Here is a 19,589-nt window from a genome sequence, read left to right as displayed (position 1 = left end):
TAAACGTGAATTAATTAATTGCTTTAGATATTTTTTTGTGCATTTTCACTAATATAATAATAGGCTAATACTAATACTACTACTACTACTACTACTACTAATAATAATACTTTGGATAATGCATGTGCCTATTATATATAGGCCTACCAAACACTTCGCACAAAGATTTCGCACGTCGAGGTACCACAGTTCTCTGCTGGGATGTAAATAAACATAGCCTACATAAAACCCAAGAACAATAAAAAGATTGGGCTGGACACCAGATGGCAGTGCATCATCTTGAATACCCATTGACTGATCAAGGAAAACGCACATTTTGTACATATACCAAATAAACGATGACAGACCATCTAACGAAAGTGTGAATGAGTAACCATGAAGGTTTTTTAGGCTACCCTCAGATTCATATAAAAACACAACAAAAAACACCACGTAGAATTAAAACATCACCATGCTTTGTAGATACATTGGCATTGACACCAGCTTTATGGAAGCATACAGGCTTTACTTGCCGTCTCAATGTCTCAACAATCATTGGGACTAGAGCTCTGAACGGGCCACACTGGGGCCCACACTGGGGCCACACTGGGGGCCACACTGGGGCCACACTGGGGCCACACTGGGGCCCACACTGGGGGCCACACTGGGGGCCACACTGGAGGCCACACTGGGGGCCACACTGGAGGCCACACTGGGGCCCACACTGGGGGCCACACTGGGGCCACACTGGAGGCCACACTGGGGGCCACACTGGGGCCCACACTGGGGGCTCTTCCCCACATAGTGGACAACACTATATAAGGTTTTATGAGTTTGTAGATAAGTTAAACTCTACAAACATGGCCACTTTGCCATTTCGGCCAAGGCCAAGACAGACCTAAGGTTTACCGGAGTGAATTAGAACCTGTAGGCGTGGCTTATTTACCATCCCACCATTTTCCAATATAAACTGAATCCTTACCTGTGTTCGAAAGATGCTTCATGAACCTCCTCCAGAGGTCAGAGTTATACCTAGCCCGAAACAACGATACCACAAAGGATGAAATTAGTTTTTCATCAGTATTGACATCTCAACGTCTCAAGCTCTGATTGGGACACATCTGATCGTTGAGAGGTTGAGACGTTAATACCTGCTCTGTGATTGGCTGAAGTTGAATTAGTGTACACAATTAACCTTCGATCCAGCCTACGAGACGTGTATGATGTTTAGAAATCCCTTGGCTATCCTTTTGCTGCCACCACAAATTTCACAATAACATCTTGTTATTGTGTGAATCTTTGTGAAGCACTTTTTTCGTGCTACACAGATTTAAATGTAAAGCCGTTCCTATTGAAAGGGAGTGTTCAAACTTCTTCGTGCCACACAGAACGACATTTAAACCAATAAATTTCAATTGGGAGATTTTCTTCGACCTCAGAAGGGGTGTGCACAGATGAGCATTGCACCCTCTAATTATACAGTATATACATCAAAACAACAAATGCAACAAAAGGTAAATGGCGTGTATTGAAAAATTTGGACAATCGTGCTCTGGGGCACGATTCAATAGAAACATTTTCATGAGCATGAGCACGAAATCGCGTGATACTGGGTTGAGTGGCAGAGCTGCCAACTCTCACGGTTTCACCGTGTGACACACGTAATTGCCTGCTTACACACGCGCACACGCCACACATCCACTTTCTCACGGCAAAAAAAAACAAAAACACACAACACCCCCCCCCCCCCAGAATCTCACGCCAGCGAAAACCCAGCTCAGTGACGATGAGCCAGACTAAAGGGCTTGGCGTCTCATATCGCAGCGACCGCCTCTGTTTGCATTGCCGTTTTCATTTTTGGTCATTGTTTAGCAATTATTTTTGATTTGTCCTTATGGGAAGACATTGTTGTGTTTCTCATGTGGGACGTAGCAAAACCAAATTCCCATTCCCATTTGTCACGGTATATTGTTGTTTATTTAGAATGTAGGGGAAAACACAGAGGTGTGTCCTAAGTCCTAAATTAAAGAATGTCAATGAAATTTGCATAGGTCTTAAAAAATTGTGGCAACTGTCATTAGTAAAATAATAAACCTAGATAGATCTAGGTTTATTATTTACCTATAGATATGCATTTGGCCTCTCATGACATGCACAAGCCGTGTTGACCTCTGCTTTGGTAGATAACTATACTTTTGTTGTAAGACAAGCAACACCGCTCTGCTAGCTTTGTTAGCTTGGATCATGAAATCTGATTAAATGTACCTGTAATTTTCCATTTAGCACACAAAATGATACACTGAACAAAATCCATTACAAAAGTATAATCAAATAAATATACATAAACATATTGGCACTAAAAGGATTCGGGAGTTCAGAATGCTGAATGGACAGTTTGTATGAATAAGTAGCCTATTAGTTACAATTAAATGTAGGCACCGCATCTACATGGCTCTACTCTTGATTTATTTATTAGAAAATCTGAAATCATGTATGCACTGAAGACCAGTGCAATCAGCACCTTTACATATGCTATAAGATATGACTCTCCTGTAGCAAACAATGTTCACACATTCCCAGTGCTCTTGCATTGTGTTTCTACTTTGCTGTGTGTTTGGATGTAAACAACTATCTTTTCTTCAAACTGATTCTGCTTGTAGTGTTGATGAGGGAATCAAATGAAGCCAGCACCTCAGTGCTAGCCCTAGTAAATAGCCCTGTTGGTGAGGTGAGCTGGTGAAGCGTACCTACACACTGCAAGCTATCGACTAAACTACCCAAAACAAACGTTATAAAGAGAATGGATGGGAGATGCTGATCTTCGCTGTCCTTAATGGTAAAGGGTCCGTATTTTATATGCAATCAAATTGTAGGCTATAGGGCTTGTACATCAGCATGCATCGTGGGAATTTTGCAGGTGATACTTTGCCATATTGTGAAAGGAAAACAGACTATATTTCAACGTGACCCTAATTTGCGATCAATTTGGTTCTAAGGGCCTAATGAACAACAAATAGTTTCTAAATTGTTCCAGTGTTGAGCGAGACCGCTGCAGCAGTTATCTCCCCCAAAGGGCTGCGATGATATTCTTTGGGGCAATAGTGCCCTGTCATTGTACGTCCTCTAAAAATGCAGTTTTTTCTTCACCATTCACACACACCTAGCGTTGTACTATAAGTGTCAGGGAAACCCCGCAGTCAACCACTGTGGAGGCAAAGCTCCACAGACAGCTTGCAGGTGGTGTCGCTTCTTCGTGACGTTACCTGCGTGTGATTCAGGGTGGCAAGTTCACGTAGTGTTTTGGGGAGACAAAGATAGAGATAAAATCCAGGTTTTCCCATTTATGGTCTTATTTCAGTAACAGCGATAACATTTCATAGATTACTATGTGGACAATCATACAAGACATATTACCACGTTTAATGTAAAAATGAACGGCTCTTTCGTTACTGGCTCTTTCAAGAGAATTGTAGTACTATGAAATACCATACCTAAACCAATGTTAATATACTGCAACCTAGTGGTGAACGTGGACTTTGACAAGCCTTTACTGCCCAACATTGCCTGCTGGGCTATATTGCCAAAAGTCACCAGTTAGCTTATTAGCAAGCTTGCATCAGTGCTAACTGTGCCTTATAGGTTCTTAGCTTCAGCTTTAGCTTTAATTCTTTACTGCTGCTTTAAATGCTTTTGCAGCTGGTGGGAATGAGTATGACCCAGACATTAGCCATGAGAGGCCAGGACAACGATAAGTTATTGTTGACCCTTTCAGCCTCTCAAGGTGATTCTCGACACTCGTGAATTAATACCGGACTAAGAAGCTCACTGACTCAGGAGCCCTTAGAGGCCTTCATGGTACATGGTGAAAAATAAATCTGCATGTCCATAGACAATGAGACAATTAATACAGTTGCAGACACCAGGGCACTGCTTGTTGTTGCTTCATTTATCCAATTTCCTTGACCACGAAAAGCAAGTGGGCTGGTCTTGGGCATGCAGCTCCTAGGCTGACAAGAGTTTCCACTCCGGCCCTGCCTTGGGTAGACTACTGGTGCTTGAAACAGTAGTACCTTGGGAAATGTGTGATTTAGCTGAGTCACTAGGGGGCATTGTTGCTCTGTGTCACGTGACTTAAAAGTTGAGGTGAATTCAGCTTTTCTCCAAACATTCTTTGAGTCACCCCCCCCCCCCCCCCTCTCTCTCACCAGGAGATGACATAGAGCACATACATGATATATGCTGAACCCCGTTTCAGTGTGGACTCGCAACCCAGCACAACTGCAGTCGAGGCCTTTCAAACTTAAGTAAGCTGTGGAAAACAACAAATGGTGTAATGTTTTGATACAAATGCTTGTTGAAACATTGGACTTTGACTTCAATAAGCACACATTGTCTTTCAAAATGCCTGGCCACGCGCCGCATTCACAGTTTATATGGAGCCGCTGCTTTGACCTCAGCTAATGGTAACACTGTGTTAGCAACGTCTAAACCACGTCTCTCATGAGAAACACAACAATTTCTTCCCATAATGACAAATCACTTCATGATTAATTACTAATCAATGACCATCTACCAATCTACCAAGATAATAACTGACAATGCTCCTACGCACCAAGAATGGCGGTGGTATTTGCGATGTTACGTCGCAATGTAACTGTAGGCTATTTGCCGTATTAACTACCTTCCAAAATAAATGGTAATATGGTAATAGCATTCCAGATTTAGAACTGTAATTTACCTAAATGCCATTTGGCCATGAAACCTGTATTAAATTGTGTTTTTAATACAGGTTTTAACAGAGATATAAATTTTTTTTTAGAAAAAGTCTTAAATTGAACTTGTTGAAACCTGCAGTTACCTCCAAAAATGTTGAAGTATTGCCAACAAAAAATCCCATGATGCACTACGATGTTCTCTTACTGATCCTTTTTGTTATAGCAATTGTATCAGTTAATCCATGTCTTTACATTGTAATATCTTTTTTTAAATGTCAAAATGCCATCAGTATCAATACGGAGAATCGCTACACGAAAGCAAAATTGTCAAACCATTATTTAAATTCCAGGACATTACGAGGCACATATTGTTGTTGTGGGATGGATTTCAGCTGCTGACTTAAATATTTTTCCACTGTGAGAAAATTCTGCATCCGTTTCTGCTGCAGTTTTATTACCTGAGGTGGTCCGCCTGAATATAGCTTACCACATGTCTCATTCTAAGGGAATGGCAGGTATGTGTCAGTAGTCATAAATTGCAGCTAGCCTTAAGCGCTCATCAGTTGCCAAGGAAACCTGCCATGGGATTGCAGGCTTTGGTTGTATTATTTAGACAAGGAATGTCCCAGGCGTGGTCAAAATGTAACAACTGGTATAAAAGATGCACGTTGTTTTGTCTCATATCTTTTCAAAATTGTTTTTGTCAGATTTTATTTTGCTCATGAGCATTGCACCATTTACAAATCCAAGCAAATAAAAAAATGATTGTGCCTTAATGTTACGCATTATACCCTAAATGTAACAGATAAATAAGTCAATTCAATAATGATGTCCTTGTCAGGCATAGGTGGTGAAGCGCTAATGCTTGTTGGGTCATAGTGTGAGACATGAGAAGGGTGCAAAACAAAAGCTAAGCTGAAGCCTGGAAGGGAGGCAGCATGTTGGGGAAGGAGGATATAGTGAGGAAAAGGGGGATGGAGGTATTTAGTATGCACAGCCAAGCTGCTCCATCTGCTTAGCGCAGCAGTCCCTGTCGTATAACTGTCTGCAGGCCGTGGGCCACATAAAGAATGTCTCAGATTTGATGTAATTCCGCAAAATTAATGACAGCTTTACTCGGTATGGGCCGTGAGGGAATGATTAGTGTTTGATCGTCCATCTGATCAGCTTTCTAGCCTGGCTGCTGGTGAGATACTCTCCTTTATACCAGGATGCTACCAATGACACACACACACGCACACACCACACTCTGCAGTCACACCTTTTACAAAAAAAACTCTCTCCCTAGACCTCGCTTGCAAGCAGGATTCTGTTTCCTGTTGCCCATAACACTGAAAACAAAAGCGTTGTTAAAACCTCTGTGCTGTGATACTTCATGTCCAGATCCGACCGGAGGCCTACCCTGGTCCCTTGTGGGTGGATTCGACACAAGGCGATGTGTTTTTATATCACCCCAAACGGCCTGTGCAGTATTTCAATAGAAAGTGGGCTGACCGCCGTCCGATTGAAAAAACCCAGAGGTTGCACTGTGACCTTTTACAAGATCTGCTTTACTGCGCTGGCGATTGGAAATTGAAATTGGGCATTCGTTTTTCAAAGAGATAGGGGGTAGATAGATTGGAAATTTGAGAGAAGAAATTGATCCGCGAGACGTGCTACAGCAGTTGGGCATGCAGAATTTCTCCTTTTCATGTGGCCCACCCTACCCCCAACACGTTGCTCCTGGGCTGCTGCGTTTACAAGCGGACAGGGCATTCTGTTTTACAAGTGTTCCTGGTGCGTCTCGGTGTGCTAGCAACATTAAAATTGAACCCATCTTATCTGTGCAAACCGTGAAGCTTTACATCAGAGGCTGTCTTGCCGCTGCCAGGAGGCTCATGTGAGCTTTAATATAATGTAAAAGCCCAGTGGACAATTAAAGTGAGCCAATAGATAAACAAGTGATTGAAGACGGTGTTGCTGGTTGGTGGAATGTGGCACGAGGTGGGGGAAGGGGAAGCCAGCGCACGTGAACAAGGCCAAGGCCAACACACGTCTCCAAAATGGATGCCCCAGTCTAATCCAGCCCTCCGCCAGGTTTCAGTTGGAATAGTATACTTCCAGTGCTCGCGTTGGTTTGAGACCTACCCATTTTGTGCTGAGTTGCACGTGGCAAGCTTCCTGTCTGACTATTAGTGCTTTTGTCTCATACTAAGCACAAGCAGACTAATTCAGTGAAGGCGTAAAAGCGTATTGTTTGTGCCAACACAGATTGCTGGACAGATTGGCAATCCTTTACTGTATATGGATACAAAATGTTGTTCCCTCACAAATTGTAGCTCATTATAACAAATTACTTTGGAAACACCATTCAACTAAACAAAAAAGTATATTTATTCTGTTGTGATGCTCTGTCCCAGTTCAGTTCCATTGTGCACTGATTGTCTGTGTTTCCCTTTTGCCTCAGCATTTTCCTCTATTTGACATGCCCTTCCACAACGCTGTCTTCCCTTCTAATCCAAAGCTCTTTCCCTCAACCACCCTTTCCTCATCGGCATCCTCTGGTCTCCTTTCATTCTGCCCTCTTTCTTGGCCCGTCCCCCTCCTCCCCCACCGCTTCTCTTTCCTCCTCATTTTATATTTTTGGCTGAGCCGGGGACCTTTCTCGACGCGGTGACCTTTCTGGTTTTAAATGAAGCCCCACTGCGGCGTGTCTCTCTTCATAGTCGGCCCGTTACGAGCCTTCAGAGGACCGCAAAAAAATAACGATTCTGATGAAATGGCCCCTTTAAAAAGCTCTTCCAAATTCCTTTTTACATTTTTCTTCTCCTCTATCACCCAATCAGCCCCCCCCTCATATTCACCCCAACCAATTATTAATTTTCAAACTAATGAACAGTGTCCTAAAGAGCATCCATCGACATTGTACGATGGACACACACTCCTACAAACATGCACAGAACCTTATGCAGCTGGCTACTGCAAATGGCTTTAATGAGATTCCACTATGAGGTGATTGTAATAACTGGTCAACTGATGTTTGCAGTATGATAGCATCTTTAGAAAGAGACTGTTTCTCAACGGATGACCTACTTTGTGGCCTTTTAGGAGAGACTGTGTTTCACATTAGGCTCCATAATCATGTTGTTACCTGTTTCTTCTCTCGCTATTTACTTGTTCTTTCACAGACAGCAATTTTGCTTTCAACTCAACTGGCAGGTTTTGTGCTGGGAAATGAGGCAATACAAAATGTGTTGCATCATTTTTCCTCGGCGTTCAGAAAATGGCACCAAGGTCAAAGTAGAAGTGCAGCTCAGTTGAGCTCATCAAAACAACACACAAGCTGTGCCCTCTTTCCAAAGCTACAATCGAAAATGCCCTATTCAGTGGGCCTCTATAAAACGCAGACAGAGAAAGCAACAACAATTATAGGGAATAATTAGAGCAATTAAGTTGTCCAGTGAGCTGAGAGCTGGAGTCTGGTTTTAAGCCTCATGTGCGATGGCTTTCATTTGGAATGCTGTAATGTTTCTACTCCAGCGGTAAGCTGGCTCTAAAAGCAAACAGAACAGAGCTGCCTTATACTTTTTGCCCACACTTTTCTCAATGTTATTTCCAGCCTAAACATACAGCAGCTTAATGTCAGGTTGCCTAAGGTTTCCATTTTGACTCAAATATAGAACTAGAGTGATGTCTTTAAATATATTCATGAACGAGGCTGCTATTATATCAGAAGAAAAAAATAAAACATTCAGGTCACCATGCAGTACGCACCCAGGGTGTATCGCAGACCCCATCATCTGATACTGGTCCCGCTGCAGGATTCCACCTCATTACATTCCTACCATTAGCACAAAACACAGAAGCAATATTCTGACAGTCTACTCTAAAATACTCTAAAAATAAGTGTAAGATTAAAATGTGGTTGTGGAGGAAATATGAGCAAAATATGAGCAAAATTTAGAGCCGCTCTCTCTAATAACAATATGTTTCATGTAGGCATTGTAATTATCCTCCACATGGGCCGTTCCTAACAACATGTAGGGATGATTTCTAGGACCCTTCTGCTACGGGGCTCGCAGTAGCCTTGGTAACCTTAATGAATTATAGGCCAGCCCAGTTAAAACGTGTGGCATTAGCCCATTCCAGGGTGTGGCCTCCTGGGTGTCTATGAATCATTGATCTCATCGGACCGTTTCTCTCTCGCTCTCCCACACTCTCCCCTCCCCCAGGCGCTGTCACACTTCAGTCCCCCTGGGTGCCCGTCTGGGATCTGCCCGGCTCATCAACGGTGTGTGTGGGGCTGGAGGAGGAGAGGAGAAAGCTATACTGGGTGCTGATGCAGGCCGTAAATCTGTCCGGGCGGCGAGGGAGGGGAAGCCTGCAGTGTCCACTCTGGCACTGCAGTCCAGTAAGTCCAACTGTGTCCCAGTGTTGAAACATAAAGCTACCTCTGATTCAGGTCTCACTAGTGAGTAATGTAGTGGCCCATCCCAGACGCCTTCACACAGACACACACACACACACACAGACGCGCACACACACACGCACACACGCACACGCACACACGCACACACGCACAGGCGCATGCACAGACAGGGTGCACTTTGACAGGTGAAGTGTCATCTTGGCCTACTTACCGCTTTCCGTAAAACATGTCTTCACACGTGCAGGGTAATGACCTCTCACACGTCTCTGCAGGCAGATCATTACCATTCTTTCACATCAACCGTCATTAATAAACATGTTGACAACATGTTGTGTTTTTATGGCAGAATGCGGGTGAAGAGCAGCTTACGGAACATCTGCATTAGCTCTTTGTTTGGGAACAATTTGTTCACAAATAACAGCCAGACAAGATAAATATATTTTTATTTATTTAGCTTCAAGGGGATGAAGCTCCCATTATAATTTATGTTTTTATTTATTGAGATATCTTTCAACATAACTGGGAGCGAATGGCTTCAGCATAAACACGCAGGTTTGGCATAAACAAGGAAGCCATTTTTTTTTCTTTCCACAATTCTTTAATTCCTGGAGGGAGTTCCAGGAATCTGTCGCTGAGGTGATAATGAGAAACCTTAGGATTGTGTTTGCTATCGAGGAGAGCAGAGGTGGCTGAAGTGATACATGGTTATGCAAAGGCGATGCCAGCCCCGGAATAGTAAAAGCAAAGCAGCGCACTACCCACTGCAATGCAGTCAGGTAAATGTGGCTCCCTCATGCATACATTTAGCTGGGTGTGATACCATTCCAAACACATAGACACGCACCCTCCCTCTCCTTATCTGAGAAATAAGCATTTTTACAGAGTTTGAGCTGTAAAAGGCAAGGAGCAGATAGCCCATAAATCTATCCATAAAAACGTTAAGTTGTCAGAGGTGCCATCAGCCATCAATCGTGCACGGCAAGCTGATGAAGGGGAAATAGGTGATAAAAAACAGCATTTTAGGGAAATTATGTCCAGTCTTCCATTTGCAAAGTGCTGCAGTCGCATGGCGGCAGAATCTTAATCACGGAGCGGGTGTGGATAGGGACTGTTCTTTAGTGTGACGGTGAGGAGGAGCACACCCTGCTAGGAGGAGGAGGAGGAGGAGGATGAGATGATGAGGAAGAAGAGTGGTAGTGAGGTGGATGGTGGGGGTGCGAGGGGGACGGGTGGCAACATTGTAGAAATGTATACAACTAGTGTAAATCACTTCTACACTCCTCGTCTTCTCCCCCGTCTCCACCGCAATTTGTCGCATCCCCAATCTCCCTGTTTCCTGCGTTCCTCGTTCCCCATCGCGACCCATTGGCTACTCTCCCTCTGCTCCCCCTCTCCTACTCCCTCTCCTCATTTGCACTCTCCCTGCTCCTCTCGCTGTTAGCCTCCCTCTGGCTCTCTGCCCATCTACCCCCCCCCCCCCCCCCCCCCCCCCCCCCCACACACACACACCCTCCTCCAGCTCCCTGCCGTAGCGCTTTATGTGAAGCACCACTGGCCGGCCCACACAGCCCTCTGCCATCCATCTGCAGCCTCCTTTCCACTGTGGTTTGTTTACATGCTTTCTTTTATTGATCCGTGTTTTTTTTTTTTGCCTGCCGGGGATTTATCCGCTGTCCACAGACTGTATCGGTGATTCTATAGATTGACTTGTCTCTTTCTCTCTCAGATTGTCTAGATATAGTTTGCCCCAGGAATAAAAGGAAACACCATTTCCCTTCCAGCTTATTTTACACTTTATCAAGCTGCCTTGTGGTTCCATTCTTGGCTCACTTCTTTATGGAGGCGTTTGTTTCCCCAAATGGAAAAACAAAGCAGCAATGTTTTCATATAAATAGACATTTTAATGGAAGACATCCTTTGGGCTTGTCTGGCGTGCTGTATATACGCAGGGGCAGCAATTAAAGTGACATCAACTTCCATTGAATACAATGTATTACTTATTTGTGTCACAATGAATGGGTCTGTGAACACAGCGGTGGAAGATACATTACGGCACGTCATGTACGCACTACGCATTGAGTTGATAAATGCCCTCATTGTCTGATCTGTGACTCCCCCTTTAATCGAAGGTCATTCGTTAATTAATCCGGATGGCCCTACACACTCACACGCTTTGGTTCAGCTCCAGTGGTCTTAGCTGAGCGATGTCATTCTGTGCCGAGCTGACTTTAAGCACTGCAAAATGGATGCAGCCATGCATGTTCATCTGCATTAGCCCCACCAGCATATTCGTCCCTAAATCTATCTATTATAGGAAGGTGTTAGTGCGCACAAAGCACTCCTTAAGGAGACAAAGAGCCAATGCTGTATGTGCACAAGTCCAATCTTGAGCGTGGAATAATTGGCTCTGTATCTGTGAGCTCCATCATTAAGAAGACATAATGGCCATGCAGGATCCAAGCACAATGCATCCTCATTCAGGACTTAGCATGTTACCCACCACATGATCCTCAGTGTTCAGTGCAGAGTGGTCTAGCCCCCAAGTCAATAAAGACAGAGTCTGGCAGTCACCATGGACGTGGTTTTACCCTGCTGGTGGTAGGGCCTGTGCTGCCACCTTTAGTCGGGCTGTGGTACTGTAATGCAGTATCTGTCACCTCGGGTTTACTCCTGTTCATTCTCAGCTAGTCTGCTGCATGTGTTTTTCAGAGGACTTTATGATGCAAATAATAAAAAAAGGACAAATATATTGTTTATGTGTTTATTGTCGTTTACTAAGCTCCAGTGTAGCGTTGTGTAACTCTGCATGTGCATGAGGTATGTCCAGGTAAACGGACAGTGGTAGATCTTTTTGAATACCAAGACTTTATATTAAAATATTGTAATCATTGTTCACCAGTACTCAACAATATCACAATAAGCAGTTTTTTTTGTTTGTGCTTCTTGTTTTTGCAGGTCGACAACAACCCATAACATTTCTAAAGCTCTATTTTTCCTCTTCCATAATGTAATTAGTCTGGACTTAAAAACATATATTTTTTAATAAATCGTGTTTAATCGTCTACCACAAATGCTTGTCTTGTTTTGCCCTGGCGTTTACAAATGATGAGAGGGGAGAAGCATAACATTATTTAGTATTCATGTACATTAGCTACTGCGCCAATAACACTGCCAATCAATTTGAATGGAATGAGAGAAAATCACACAGGCTCTTTTCCTGCTATTGTTCTTCCCTTAGATCTACAGGAGTGAACATTGAACTACTAATAATCAAATTGAAGTACAATATTAAGATATTAAGAAAAATATCATCAAAATGACTGGCTTCTACTAATTATTGTTTTGTGTGTCAACAGAAACATCCATTTGTCATGTATATTTGTGTATGATTTTATTATGATTATATTATGTATTAGTATCTCTGCGGCTTCATTTAGCATTATCTGGCATTAAAAGATCTCTAAAATCGGAACATCTTCGAGATGTCTTTAGCGGTAGAAACAGAGGTGGGGAATCTTAACCCATAGGGAGTGGTTTTCCTACCCTGTGAGTAGACCTGGGTGTATTCCCAGCAACCTCTGCCAGGGGGCGCTTTAGCACACACATCCAGACGCTGGAGACTGAGGGAACAGGCAGAGAACTATACGATCTACCTCGCTTCCTCCTATGCAGCAGTGTTTACCTCTATGTACATTCTTCTATCAAACGATGGTGAAAGATACACTCATATTAAATAGTCCATTGAAATACTAGATTACAAAATGGATGTAAAGAATCTGAATAGTGTCCATTGTGTCAATGGTGAATCCTGGGCTATTCTTCTGTGATTTGCACAAACTATTAGTGCTTCTCGGTTTATATCCACTATTAATGTTCTATTCATTAGCATTAAATCATGTCAATCTTTTTTACATTTAGAGGTCAGAGTCAGTTGACGCATATAAGAAGAAGATTCATTGATCAATAGAACATTGTCTGGAAAATGTGTGCATGTCTATGAGAGATATGATGTTTGAAAAGTATTTAGAAAGTTAAATTAGCACATATATTACAGGGCATACATTTCCCTTCCATTGCTGGAAAGTTTCAGTACGGTAGCGTTGAAATGTGAAGCTGTAATTCTTTTACCAGTTCAAAATATAGTTTTTTTAATTTCACTACTTAAATAATTGATCATCCATTGGATATATATTATTCAAAAGAACATGATCCAGAGCCGTCACAAAATATAGATATTCATATATAATTGTCCTTTGTTCATATAAAGAAAATTATTATTAAAAAATCTAGTATGCCCAAATTATGAAGCTTTATAAATTGTGCAAAAATATTTTTTGTTTTTAACTTTGTTTATTAATTTTGATTGTAATGTCTAATCGTTTCTTTCCATTATTCTTTTTTTAACAACACAACCTATTGCAATAAAAAAAAAAAAATATATATATATATATTTCTCTGGACTTGGACTGTCGTGATTTAGGGCAGCTTTGCTTCATTGCATATGAGCGTGTTTGCTACATAAATGTTGATTGTAAACCCAATGGTTACAAAGTCTGCAGCGTAGAGCTATTTGTTATTATGCTATAAATATGATTACATCCTGGGTTTAAACTTGTTTTCTAAGCCCAATGTCACTGCTGTTTCCTTAGCCCGCCATAGAAGAAAAGTCATAAACCTTTTTTTTTTCTAAGTAACCGTGTTAAAAAGAACACCTGTAACTCAACACACAGACCTCGCTACTGAAATGCCATGGCTGAGTTTATGACTCATGGGAATGGGGACACATGGCTAAATAGATAGTTTGTGTACAACCGTATCTTCCAATTGAGCATTCTCTGTGTTTTCAAACAGAAAAGCGCATTCGGACAACATCTGAATAGAGGCCATTTTGGTCGTGGCTTGTGTTTGCACAGTCCTGTGGTTGAGCAGTGCTTGTGGGGGATGGTTTGGCTGCCGTTACCCTGAAGACTCCCGTTAATGTTTTAGTCATTCTGGAGCTGCTGGGCTGGGAGACAGATTCAGTCAAAAAGCATTTGAGTACCCTCAGGTTCTCCCAGTGATTTACTGCTTATTTGGACATCTGCAAAGAGCTTTTGCACCTTCTGCATTCCATTGCTCCCTCTCTCTCTATCTCTTTTTTTCACTGCATCTTTCTTTCTCTCTGTCTCTCTCTCTCTCTCTCTCTGTCTCTCTCTCTCTCTCTCTCTCTCTCTCTCTCTCTCTCTCTCTCTCTCTCTCTCTCTCTCTCTCTCTCTCTCTCTCTCTCTCTCTCTCTCTCTCTCTCTCTCAGCAGTAAACCCTTTGGAACATTTCCGTGCAACTGAGTCCCCTTGAAGGAATCCGAGGTAGAGCCACTTCCTGTCACCTTCTTGCTTTAACTATTCCCCCCCCCCCCCGTACGTGATGTTCAACTTGCCTCATCTCCCTATACCACCTTAAGCCCTTCTACCACACCCGGCTCATCTCTGCAGTCACGTTTAATGAGTGCTGCTCTTTCTCCTGACTGCTTTAACTCACCACTACGACGCCAGCTGGACACATCAATCCACGTGACAGGTGCTTGTCACTTGGCCCCTGACTGGATTAGCAGCCAGAAAGGCAACACAAAATCATCAGCAGCACACCTCCATGGCTGAAGCCAGACAGAAATTTGTCAACACACACACACACACACACACACACACACACACACTCAGGCACACCAATATATCTTTATGGAGCATCTATCTTCATTAACAAGGCGTACATCGGAAACTAATGGGCACACCGGTCAAAAAATTTTTTTATCTTGACATGTTGTGTTTGCTCCTGGGCTGACGGCCACCCTGACTCGAGGAAGGGAGAAGGAGTCAGTCGTCAATAACAGGTCTGTGTGGTGTGGGTGGTGCAGGCTGTGTGGCATGTGTTTTAGAAGTGATGGCCAGAGGCCTTCTGTCTCTGCAGCTCTGAAAATATAGTGTCATTAGCATCTGTGTCTCCCCAAGTGGGACGGTTGCTGAAGAGGCCCAAACATATCTGGTATGCAGAGTTTAGGAGGCACGCAGACAGGATAATTGGTGGGCAGAAACTGTCCACAGCTCAGGACTTTCAAGTGCTCATTGCCTCTTTGCAGTTTTACACCCCAAGTGGCTGAATAGCCTAGGGGGAAATGAGGTGTGCTTTGATTTATGCTCATCCTCCAGTCTTTTGTTTCTTAAGACCAAGGGCAACTCAATTGAGCCATTGAAGAAAGGGAAACGTCTTAAAAACCCTTTCTGTCATATATTATTTGTGGCTTGTCAAATTTCAGACAGCGTTAGCAACATACTTGTGTAAAATATTAGCAATGAGCTTAACTTATATTCTTCACAGACCGATTTCTTTAGGTTTTGTTCTCAAAAATGAAGATGAAAAGTTGGGCTAACCACAAGTACACATTGCGCTGACTCCTGTCTTGTTACACTTAAGTGGTAAGTGGTCACAGTCACACCAGGGTATTTGAAACAGTACTTGGGTTTTTCCTTTACTGCTTCTACCCCACTCTTGATACCGTCTAATTAATTTACCATAAAATAATACTGTGAAGGAACTTCCAATGTAGACACGCAATTATTTGTAAATGAACACAACTCCTTCATTAAAGTTGTTCAAGAATGTAAAACAAAAGATCCAACTTAAACATAATACTAAAACTTAACCTTTCTTAAATTGCCTACTTGTTTTTACATCTAAAGGCTATGCAATACTATATTTTGATTCGTTTAATGTTTATATCTGCAGACATTTGTATGTTTTTGTGTGAGTTGTCAAACACTAATTGAAAAGGGATGATAATGATAATGAGATAATGAATTTATTCTTCTATTCTAAGTACGCGCAAGAATGACACAATGAATGACACCAAACTAAGAAAAGGTGGAGAAACATGATGTGCTTTCCATTCAGTTTTACTGTATTGCCAGTTGTTACATTATATAGAATTTAGGTTTTAGATTTATATATATATTTATTTATTATTGCTGTGTTAAAAAACATCAGTCTACCACAGTTGATGTAGATGAAGCCTTAATGATAGAAGTTAGCCATTTCTCAGTATCTTGGAATAATGCCAGAATAGATTCTGTTCTGGAGTTTGTGACTCTGTATAGGTGAAATCCACTTTTACATCAAAAACAGTACCCCTACATTCTATAGAGGTATGTCATGCTTTTCTGCATACACTTTCAGGCAGTAGATTTAAACACGCGTTGAAGCTGTGACTAGCCAAGTTCAAGTCAAAGAATGAGTGATTTGTGTGGACTTGACTGGCACTCCCCCCCCAGTCACAATAACTCATTGGGATTTTTTTTAGATACTTAAAAAAAAACATTGACTCAAAATAAAAACAATGTGTTATTGGTTGCTTAAGCTGGCTGGAAGATTGGGCTTCTCAGTTTCTCCACAATCCTTGAGATTTCATTCCAAACTAAAAACAACAACAATAGACATAATAATGTCTCACCAAACTGAGACGTTTTCACTGATCCTGCTCAGATAAATAATTGAATCTTGCCAGTTTTACCATAGGCAGTATCTCCTTTCTTCTTAGTTCTACTTTTACAAATCAGATTCTGTAAAAAAAATAGTCTGATATTTTCTGAACTACACTAAAGCAGGGCTGTCTCTAATGAATGTCGCTCTAGGGGTTTGCAGTCAGGCTACTCGTAGTGTGTTTGCTAGTGGCATAATTTGCAGCATGCAGTATGTGTTTAGTATCCATTCACACTGCATTAGCAGTTGGTACCTTAGCTACAGCGGTCCATGATGTCTGGATGTCCAGGCACTTTGCTAATGTTAAGAAAGGAATATATTATCCACTTTTATACACTACCACTGTATGTACCAATGTATAGCCTGAGGTATGATGAACTCAGACAGCCATTCATTGCCAGCCCTATAAATCCCCAGATGTCGGTACGTAAGCAGAACCTGACACAAGGAAAAATGATTCAAACAATCTCCAGTCAAACCAGTAACTACAGCTGATTAGGTTTTGCATGATTTGCTCTGCAGTCTATAATTATGCGCATCTACTTAAAGTGCAATCCTGAATATAGCTATTCTGCAGCATTGTTGTCATATTTAAAAAGCAAATACAAACTAACATTGGGTGCGAATGAACGCCATTACTGCAATAAAACAACTTGAACATTGTATCTACATTTTTTACTAGTCTTAATCAGTTGTTTTTACAATGTATGTTAGGTTTTCAGAATGATAATAGTGTCTATCTTCACTATCCGTGAATTCAGAGTGAAACCCTGGCGTCTGGCGATGTGTTGACACCCAGTAGTATTGAGAAAGGCGTTTTTGGCTGTTTAATTAGGGGTTAGCTAATGGCTTCCACGTTGCCCTGGACTGGCTGTTAGTGGAGAAATGGGGAGCTGGAAGGAAAAAGGAAGAGATGGAAGAAAGGGGAGGTCTGAGTGTGTGTACATGGAAACATAGGAAGGCAAATTACCTGTGATGTGGTAATGGAAACTTAAGTCAGATACCTTTGCAGGTGTTAAGACAACATCTCACAATGATCAATGTAGGTTGCTTGGATATATATATATATATATATATATATATATATATATATATATATATATATATATATATATATATATATAAAAGCTGTGTGTCTGTTTATAGAAAGCAGGAACCAGCCGTGAGACCCCCTTCTGCTGTATACCATTTGATGGATATAAGCTCCGCCCACAGGTCTAAACAAGTCTTCACGCTTTACTCCACGCCTTTTCTACTACAAAGCTTAGTTTTCTGCGGCTTTCTTAAAAACATGGGGTTTATGAGCATGTTATGTGCCTATACTGGAGTCATTATTTACAGGGAATCATTAGGGGCTCTGACATGGGTGTGCGCCCAAGCAGACATAAGGATTTTGTTCTTGACATCAAGTGGAGACATTTTTTTAATTTGCTTTAACTAACGCAGGTTCCAAGGTACACACTGACCTCAGAACCGTAGAGAAAGCATGGTTTATACTATTTGTAATTCTAGGATGTTTCATGGAGGCTTCATCATGCGTCAAAAAATTATAGATTTAGAACCAATCACAAGAAGGGGTTGTCATTTGTATTTCATCGCCCAGTTTGATATCCTTATATACATTGTCAAAGTGGCTTAACCAGTTCGGTGCAGTGGTTGATATCTTTGTATAAGCAACTCGGGAGTTCCACTTCTTTGTTCAGTTTTGTTTGAATCACCTAATTCCCTGGTTGTAGATCAAAAAGCCTTTATGTGGTCTTTGTATACAGTATCTCTGTATATGGGTTTGTAAGGCAGTCTAGATCAATATCTTTCTGGGTCATTACATTAGGCCACCCAGAAGCAAAGAGATACACATCTGGGCAGAACAGAATTATCGATCATTTCCTCAGAAGCTCACAGAGTTCCGGTTTAATGTCTTTATATGTTTTAAGTGCACTGCCTTAAAATGTGTAAATCTGCTCAAATCAAGTCATCTATACAACATGGGATGAATGTCATTTGAACCAGCATGGTACATAATGTTACATAAATAAAATCATGCAGAAAAGCAAAAACTTGGGTGAGTAGTGAAGCACAAAACATGCTTTGATTTTTTAAAATAAATCATTTTCATATAATTCGATTCAATATGTTCATGTTTTGTTGTTGAAACATATTTAAATAAGTTGGTCGAAATATATGAGGACGCATGCATACAGAGACACACACACACACACACACACACACACACACACACACACACACACACACACATTTACACATTTACACATACACGCATACACATATAAACACACACACACACACACACACACGTCGCTCAAGTCTCTAGTGTGTCATTATGAAACGTTGTGATTGGCTTGTGGCAACGCCCTCAGCCAGTCTGCCAAACAATCAAAGAAACAAGCAAGCGAGGACGAGATTCACAACACGTTCAAACACACAACCTCAACATTGGGCGTCATTTGTACTATGTGCACGTTTCTTTATGCACACGTTGTGCCTCTGGTACACCTATAATCTGGTACACAGATGCTAGTTCAACACCACCTGCCTATTCTATACCGTGTCACATTTTGCAATGTAAATATCTGCACCAACATAAAGATGTCCAGTGTTCAATCATGAATATACTACAATATGCTACAATTTGTAGTTTCTAATATATAGTACCTCTATGGTTAATGTCTTGTATTGAACAAAAATATTTAGACCACTGCAACATCATCAATAACAATGACACACACTCAAATAACTAACACACTCTAAAGCAAAATGATTGTCTAACAATATTTATGTGATCACTTGTTGAACATAGTGGAAATTAGGCAATCATGTGGACTTTAGCAGGTCGCCTTTATCTATCTTTAGTTTGGTTACTTTCAAGCACAAATTCTATTTTTCTTTTAGTTGAACATCCGTTTGAATTAATTCATCCTTGTGTTTCAAAATGGCTGCCTTTCTTATTTCTTATTATG

The 19,589-nt window shown here is 41.5% G+C and overlaps 1 protein-coding gene across 1 annotated transcript in view; it reads right to left on the bottom strand.

Moving 5' to 3' along the window:
• Positions 1–19,589, bottom strand: part of LOC311360159 (uncharacterized protein) — a gene marked incomplete at both ends in the record, with an annotated part of 91,920 nt that overhangs the window by 24,717 nt on the left and 47,614 nt on the right. The window lies entirely within an intron of this gene.

Source organism: Micromesistius poutassou (genome assembly GCF_964030765.1).
Source record: "Micromesistius poutassou genome assembly, chromosome: 15".
Classification (NCBI taxonomy): Eukaryota; Metazoa; Chordata; class Actinopteri; order Gadiformes; family Gadidae; genus Micromesistius; species Micromesistius poutassou.
Note: the sequence above shows the minus strand (reverse complement) of the source record. Positions and strands in the feature narration are given on the sequence as shown.